This window comes from Nycticebus coucang, chromosome X (assembly GCF_027406575.1).
Source record: "Nycticebus coucang isolate mNycCou1 chromosome X, mNycCou1.pri, whole genome shotgun sequence".
Classification (NCBI taxonomy): domain Eukaryota; kingdom Metazoa; phylum Chordata; class Mammalia; order Primates; family Lorisidae; genus Nycticebus; species Nycticebus coucang.
Window position 1 is genome coordinate 62,089,008 of NC_069804.1, and position 9,248 is coordinate 62,098,255.

Here is a 9,248-nt window from a genome sequence, read left to right on the forward strand (position 1 = left end):
CCACTGACTCACTAGGATGGGACAAAGGCTGGCTGAATACAAGACAGAGGTACCTAGCACCATCACACCAAGCAGATCCCCAGAGTCTCAGGCTGCAGGACTGAAAGGTACCTTTGTAAAGCTGTAGGGAAGGCTCAGCACCTGTAGCTCAAGCAGCTAAGGCACCAGCCACATACACCAGAGCTGGCAGGTTCAAATCCAGCCCAGGCCTGCCAAACAACAATGACAACTACAACCAAAAAATACCTGGGTGTTGTGGTGGGTGCTTGTAGTCCAAGCTACTTGGGAGGCTGAGGCAAGAGAATTGCTTAAGCCCAGGAATTGGAGGTTGCTGTGAGCTGTGATGCCATGGCCCTCTACCAAGGGTGAGAGCTTGAGGCTCTGTCTCAAAAAAAAAAAAAATGTAGGGGAAAAGCCACAGTGACCAGTCCCAGCTCTTTGGTAAAGGGCTGGTTAACTACAACTCCTGGAGCCCTCAATAGAATTTCACCTTACCAGCTTCCCTAGCCAACCTGTGAAAAATAATCATGGGGTGGAACCAGCAGAAAAACTCTAGCAACATGAATAATCAGAGTAGATCAACTCTGTCAAGGAACAAAAAGGAGACACAACAGAAGATGACATTCATAAACAAATGGCTGAAATGTCAGAAATAGAATTCAGAATATGGATGGCAAATAAGATTAATAGAATGGAAGTAAAGTTGGAGCTAGAAATTCAAGGAGTAGGTCAAAAGTTGTCTCAAGAAATCAATGAGTTCAAAGACAAAATCTCCAAGGATTTAGACATAATGAAGAAAGAAATTGCATACCTCAAAGAAATGAGAAATACAGTAGAATCCTTCAGAAATAGAATGGAGCAAGCAGAAGAAAGGATCTCTGATGCTGAAGACAAAGCTTTTGAATGCTCCCAAATCCTTGAAGAGGCAGAGAAGTGGAGAGCAAAAATGGATCGCTACCTGAGAGAGTTGTGGGACCACTCAAAAAGAGCAAACATTCACCTTATAGGAGTTCCTAAAGGAGAAGAGGATGGTCCTAAAGGCACTGAGGCTCTACTCCAAGATATAATGGAGGAGGATTTCTCAGGCATTGCAAGAGATACAGAAATTCAGATAGTAGATAGTTTCAGAACCCCAGTATGACTCAATTCAAATAAAGCATCTCCTAGACACATTGTAATTAATTTTGCCAAAGTTAATATGAAGGACGTTGTGGTGGGTGCCTGTAGTCCCAGCTACTCGGGAGGCTGAGGCAAGAGAATCGCTTAAGCCCAGGAGTTGGAGGTTGCTGTGAGCTGTGTGAGGCCACGGCACTCTACCAAGGGCCATAAAGTGAGACTCTGCCTCTACAAAAAAAAAGAAAAAAAAAGTTAATACGAAGGAGAAAATTCTGCAAGCAGCCGGATATAAGAAAATCATAACCTACAAGGGGAAACTTCTCAAGTCAGAAGATGATGGTTATTGACTTTCAATCTCCTAAGACAAAACAACTTCCATCCCAGGATTCTGTATCCAGCTAAACTGAGTTTCATTTGTGATGGAGAAATGAAATACTTTACTGACATACACATGTTGAAGAAATGTGCTATAACTAAACCAGCTCTCAAGGATATTCTGAGACCCATCCTCCATAATGATCAGCTTAATGGTCTACCACCAAAGTAAACTCACCCAGAAAGCCTTAAACAAAATCTAACATCCATAATAGTGAAAGGATCACAAATATCCAGTGGACACTTGAAAAACATGACAACAAAAACACTACCATGCATTTCAATACTGTCAATAATGTGAATGGTTTAAATTGTCCTCTAAAGAGGCACCAGTTAGCAGAATGGATACAAAAACTAAGGCAAAAAAAAAAACCTAAGGCCAGATATCTGTTGCATACAAGAATCTCATCTTACCATAAAGGATAAAAATAGACTGAGGGTGAAGGGATGAACACCTATAATTCAGGCTAAAGGAAATCAGAAAAAAGCATGGATTGCAATTTTATTCACAGATACAATAGGCTTAAACCAACAAAGGTAAGGAAAGATGAGGATGGTCACTTCATATTTGTGAAGACAAACACTCAACATGAAGAGATTTCAATTATTAACATTTATGCCCCATCCAGAATGCTCCTCAATGTTTAAAGGAAACATTAACAGACATGAACAATTTCATATCTTCTTGCACTATAATAGTTGGAGATTTTGACACCCCTTTGGCCGTGTTGGATAGATCCTCAAAGAATAAACTAAAAAAAGAAATATTGGATGTAAACTTGACTCTAGAACAAATAGACTTAATAGACATTTACAGAACCTTTCATCCTAATAAAACTGAATACACTTTCTTCTCATCAGCCCAAGGAACATCCTCCAAAATTGCTCATATCTTAGGTCCCAAGTCTAACCTCATCAAATTTAAAAGAATAAAAATTATTCCTTGCGTCTTCTCACACCATCATGGAATAAAATTGAACTCAAGAACAACAGGAATCTTCATACTCAAACAAAGTCATGTAAACTAAATAACCTTATTCTGAATCATAGCTGGGTCAAAGATGAGATTAAGAAGGAAATTAACAAATTTTTAGAACAAAGTGACAATGAAGACACGAATTATCAAAACCTATGCAATACCAGAAAGGCAGTCCTATGACAGAAATTTATAGCGTTGTAAGCCTTCCTCAAGAGAATAGAAAGAGAAGAAGTCAATAACTTTCTGAGTCATCTCAAGCAAGTGGAAAAGGAAGAACATTCCAACCCCAAACCCAGCAGAAGACAAGAAATAACCAAAATTAGAGAAGAATTCAATGAAATTGAAAACAAAGAATCATTCAGAAGATCAATGAATCAAAAAGTTGGGTTTTTGAAAAGATTAAGAAAATTGATAAGCCTTTGACTAACCTAACCAGAAACAGAAAAGTAAAATCCCTAATATCATCAATCAAAGTTATGAATGAGAAACAACAACAGACACCTCAGAAATTCAAAAAATCCTTAGTGAATACTAAAAAAACTCAATTCTCAGAAATATTAAAATCTGGAGGAACTAGACCAATACCTGGAAGGACGCTACCTTCCTAGAATCAGCCAGAAAGAATTGGAAATGTTGAATAGACCTATATCAAGCACTGAAATAGCATCAACTATACGAAATCTCCCAAAAAAGAAAAGTCTGGGACCAGATGGCTTCACATCAGAATTCTACCAAGCCTTTAAAGAGGAACTACCCTGTTTCCCCAAAAATAAGACATTGTCTTATTTTAAGGTGTGCCCCCAGAGATGCGCTGGGTCTTATTTTCAGGGGACGTCCTATCTTTCCTGTAAGTAGGTTTTATTTTTGGAGGATGTCTTATTTTCGGGGAAACGGGCTAGTACCTATATTACATAAACTTTTCCAAAACATAGAAAAAGAAGGACTACTTCCCAACACATTCTACTAAGCAAATATCACTCTGATCCCAAAACCAGGAAAAGACCCAAAATGAAAGAAAATTATAGACCAATATCATTAATGAATATAGATACAAAAATATTTAATAACATCCTAGCAAACAGAATTCAGCAACACATCAAACAAATTATACATCATGACCAAGTTGGTTTTATCCCAGGGTCTTAAGGTTGGTTCAACATATGTAAATCGGCTTGGTGCCTGTAGCTCAGCAGCTAGGGCGCCAGCCACATATACCAGATTTGGCGGGTTCAAACCCAGCTCCGGCCTGCCAAACAACAATGACAACTATAACCAAAAAACAGCCAGACGTTCTGACAGGTGCCTGTAGTCCCAGCTACTGGGGAGGCTGAGGCAAGAGAATCGCATGAGCCCAAGAATTTGAGGTTGCTGTGAGCTGTGGCGCCACAGCACTCTATTGAGGGTGACATAGTGAGACTATGTCTCAAAAAAATATGTAAATCTATAAATATAATACATCACATAAACAAAATAAAAAACAGAGACCATATGATTCTCTCAATTGAAGCAGAAAAAGCTTTTGATAATATCCAGCATCCATTCATGATCAGAACACTTAAGAAAATGGGCTTAGACGGTTCATTTCTTAAACTGATAGAGGCCATCTACAGCAAGCCCACAGCCAATATCATAGTGAATGGAGTAAAATTGAAAACATTTCCACTCAGATCTGGACTAGGCAAGGATGCCCATTGCCTCCACTGCTATTCAATCAGGCAAGAGAAGGCAATCAAGGATATCCAAATGGGATCAGAGGGGATTAAACTTTCACTCTTCACAGATGATATGATTTTATACCTGGAAAACCCTAGGGTCTCAACTACAAAACTCTTAGAAGTGATCAAAGAATACAGCAGTGTCTCAGGATACAAAATCAATACTTACAAATCAGTAGCTTTTATATATACCAACAATAGTCAAGTGGAAAAAATAGTGAAGAACTCTATTCCTTTTACAGTGGTGCCGAAGAAGAAGAAATATCTGCGAATTTACCTAACAAAGGATGACAAAGATCTCTAGAAAGAGAACTATGAAACTCTGAGAAAATAGCTGAAGATGTTAACAAATGGAAAAACATAGCATGCTCATGGCTGGGAAGAATCAGCATTGTTAAAATGTTCATACTACCCAAAGCAATATACAAATTTAATGCAATCCCTATTAAAGCTCCACTGTCATACTTTAAAGATCTGGAAAAAATAGTACTTCATTTTATATGGAATCTGAAAAAAAACTCAAATAGCCCAGATATTACTCAGAAATAAAAACAAATCAGGAGGAATTATGCTACCAGTCTTCAACAACAACAGGAATCTTCATGCTCAAAGCTGTACTATAAATCTATAGTGATCAAAATAGCATGGTACTGGCACACAAATAGAGAGGGAGATGTATGGAACAGAATAGAGAACCAAGAGATGAACCCAGCCAATTATCATCATTTGATCTTTGATAAGCCTATCAAAAACACAAATTTGGGGAAAGATTCCCTATTTTAAAAATGGTGCTGGAGGAATTGGCTTGAGACTTATAGAAGACTGAAACTAGACCCACATCTTTCACCATTAAGAAACATTGATTCTCTCTTGATAAAGGATTTAAACTTAAGACATGAAACTATAAAGATACTTGGAGAGAGTGGAGGCGAAACACTGGAAGAAATTGGCATGAGAGAATATTTTATGAGGAGGACCTCCTGGGCAATTGAAGCAACACCAAAAATATATTACTGGGATATGATCAAACTAAAAAGCATCTGCACAGCCAAGAACACAGTAAGTAAATCAAGCAGACAGCCTTCAAAATGGGAGAAGATACTTGCAGGTTATATTTCTGACAAAGGTTTGATAACTAGAATGCACAGAAAACTCAAACTAATTAATAAAAAAAGAACAAGTGATCCCATTTCATTGTGAGCAAGAGACTTGAACAGAAGCTTCTCTGAAGAAGACAGGTGCGTGGCCTACAGACACATGAAAAAATGCTCATCATATTTAATCATCAGAAAAATGCAAATCAAAACCACTTTGAGATATCATCTAACTCCAGTAAGATTGGCCCACATCACAAAATTCCAAAACTATAGATGTTGGTGTTGTGCCCAGATCTTGAAATCCCCCACAAAGACCACTAAGGAGCCGAGTCCGATGCAAAAACAATAGAGCCGTTTATTCACAGATTTGAATCTGGGCTTCTCCTTCCTGCCGCAGCAGGAGGGCAGAGAAGCCCCTACCGCAGAGGGAAGAGCAGTTTTAGGGATACAGAAAAGAAAAGGGGGGGAGGAATAGGGGTTTAGGGGAAAGATTTACTACTACTGGGGCTGAGGGTGGGTGCCGTTATCACTCGGGGCAAACACACGGGAGCCAGGGTGGGGGAGGAAGCAGGTTGCCTATCGCCTTTGGTATGCAAGCAGGTTGCCTATCACCTTTGGTATGCAGCTATAAATTGAAGTCTGTGGGGCAAAGTGGGGTCAGTGAAGACTGTGAAACAAAATGGAGTTAGTTTTAACAAAATGAAGTTAGCTTGGTCCTTTCATTGGCATGGATGCAGGGAGAATGGAGCACTTCTACGCTGCTGGTGGAAATGCAAGCTAATACGCCCTTTTTGGAAATAAATTTGGAGAATATCCAAGGAATTAAAAGTAGACTTGTTGGATGGGAATTGTAGTTCTGGGAAGGCAGAACTGGGAACTACATTTCCCGGAAAGTACTAAATTTAGGAATGTTTGGACAACTCATTCCAAGTCACCTATAGTGTATGAAAGAGGAAGAATATATTTTGACAATTATCAGTGTTGTGTCAGCAGCATTTCATCAGAGCCAAGAAAGCTTTATGAAATGCCAAAATGTTCCAAGTCAGAAAAAATAGAGGATGCTTTATTGTGGGAATGCCCAGTGGGGGAAATACTTCCCAATCTGTCAGATTATAAGTCTTCACTCATAGCACTGAGTGCTCATAATTGGCTACTTCATATATCAGCAACTACAGGAAAAATCCTTGAGAAAATATATCTTGTTTCTTATTGCAAGTTCAGATACCTGAGCTGGGACCCTTCTCAAGAAGTCATTGTAGTCAAATAAGCTCTGAACAAAGGCTCAGCAGTGGCCTGGCAGGCAGGCATTCAACAACCTGTTTTGCTGTATCTTGCAGTGTTTCGAGTTTTACCTTTTTCCCTTGTAGGGATTCTGGAGATTAACAAAAAGATTTTCGGGAATGTTACCGATACTACCTTGTCTTGTGGAATACTGATTGTGATGTACAGCTCGGGACTGGTCAGACTCTATAGTTTCCAAGCCATCACTGAACAGTTCATGCAACAGAAACTTGACTTTGGGTGTGCATGCAGATGGGGTGGGACTACTAGAACTGTAGGAGAGGCTCCTTTTGGCATTCTTTGTAATATTAATATCACAGACCCACCACTGTTTCTCTTTGAGGTGTCATCACTGGAGAATGCTTTTCAGATTGGAGGCTATCCTTGGCACTATATCATCACACCCAATAAGAAGAAACAAAGAGGAGTTTTCCATATTTGTGCCCTAAAAGACAATTCTTTGGCAAAAAAATTGGATCCAAGAAATGGAATGTTGTTATCTCAAATCTGACTGGATCTATTTCCATCCTGATGCTTCTGGTAGAATAATACACGTTGGCCCAAATCAAGTCAAAGTTTTAAAGCTAACTGAAATAGAAAATAATAGTTCTCGGCATCAGATCTCTGAAGATTTTGTCATTGTGGCCAACAGGGAGAAAAACAAAAATGAAAACTTAATCACTGTTACAGCTTCTGGACGAGTAGTAAAAAAAAGTTTTCACCTTCTGGGTGACAACCCAGAACAGGAGACTTAAAATTGTGGATTATGAAGATGAGTTGGATTTGCTTTCTGTTGTTGCTGTTACTCAGGTAGATGCTGAAGGAAAAGCTCAACTGGACTTTCACTTAAAAGCATTCCACTAGTAGATTCATGGGATGTGACATACAGCCATGAAGTCTACTTTGACAGAGACTTGGTGCTGCACATAGAACAGAAACCCAACAGAGTCTTCAGCTGCTGTTTACCAAATGGTATGTGACACTGGGGAAGAAGAAGAAACCATAGACAGAAATTGTTAAAAAGAGTGAGATAATTGTAACTTAAGAGACTTTTAGTCAAATGCCCCAGCAACTGTGTCCCGTCCTCCTGTGTGTGATCTGCATGGCATATTCTCCAGTATTTTCCAGAAAAGGTCTTATGTTGACTTCAGATGACTGTAACTTCTTTTTTAAACTCTTGCTGTAGAAGGTTGTGAGGGCTTCATTTTATGTAAAGATTTTTTAGAATGCTGACCCAGGAAGTCTAGTGTTTTGGAGCTTTGAGGTAGGTGGGATGTAAATATTTGCTGGGTAACAGAAAAGGAAAGGTTAATTCCAGTTGTTGAAGAGAGAGTCAATGATGGGAAGGTGGAATTTTAATTGATAAGGCTAGAAGAAACAAAAATAAAGATACAAAAGCTATAGAAAGAAATCCCATATCCTCTATACCAAACGTTGCTTAAGATGAGAAATGAGATACATAATGTGAAAGCATACTTTTGAGCCAAAATATGTAATCACAGTTTTATTTTAAAAAATAAACTTATATGTGTTTAAAAACTTATAAATTTAGGATTCCAAGGAAAACTTAAATGAAACTTTTTAAGATATGTATCCTATTTAGCTCTTAGTATGTCTAAAGATGTTTTCTCATCATTCCATTTATGAAGTCAATCTGCCAATTTTTTTAGGCAATATTTTCATACCTATGCAGTAAGATAAAGGTACCCTTGCCTGCACCAGTTCTGTTCCCTGAAGAAGACTAGATGAAGTTCCAGGAGGAGTTCTTAATAGCTTGGGAGTTACCTGACTAGCCAAAAGAGAAATTTTGGCTATCTTAGTTATGAAATGAATATTTTTCTTTTTTGTTAGAAAAGATCTTAATATGTATATGGTCTTCGAACTTCAATAATCATTCTTCAGACTGTTAAATAAAGGCTACCTAAGTAAGGGGGGGGGGAGTAGACTTGCTGTTTGATACTGCAATTCCTCTACTAGGTATATATCCAGAAGAGCAAAAATCATTTTACAACAAAGATATTTGCACCAGAATGTTTATTGCAGCCCAATTCATAACTGCCAAGTCATGGAAGAAGCCCAAGTGCCCATCAACCCATGAATGGATTAATAAACTGTAGTATATGTATATCATGGAATATTATGCAGCCATAAAAAGATGGCGACTTTACCTTTTTTATGTTTACATGGATGGAGCTGGAACATATTCTTCTTAGTAAAGTGTCTCAAGAATGGAAGGAAAAGTGTCTAATGTACTGAGTATTATTATGAAACCAATATATAATCACCCACACTTTCATATGAAAGATAAAACACAACTATAGTCCAGGATGAAGGTGGGAAGAGAAGAGTGAGGAGAGAGAAGTGGGGAGGCTGGATGGAGGGAGAGCAATCAGTGGACCTCACCTCTGATGCACATTGCAAGGGTATATGTCAAATCTATTAAGAGTATAGTATACTCAATTGTCTGATTCCTTTTCTGATTGTATTTATGTTCATTCGTTCTTTACGAAGTTTTTGTTTCTAGTCCTTATCTTAAACATTGTTATTGTCATTCAATTTTAAGCCTTTTTAATGTTGTGAAGGCAAAAAAATGGAAACCTAATACATACATGTATATGTAAAAAAAAAAGAGTATAGTATAAATGTCTTGACACTATAATTAAGTAAGTGAGGTGAAGGCTATGG

General features: G+C 38.2%; 1 pseudogene; it reads left to right on the top strand.

Annotated features, from left to right (window-relative positions):
- The first annotated feature begins 6,463 nt into the window (after positions 1-6,463).
- LOC128578130 (DDB1- and CUL4-associated factor 17-like) lies at positions 6,464-7,583 on the top strand (annotated as a pseudogene).
- The last annotated feature ends 1,665 nt before the right edge of the window (positions 7,584-9,248 follow it).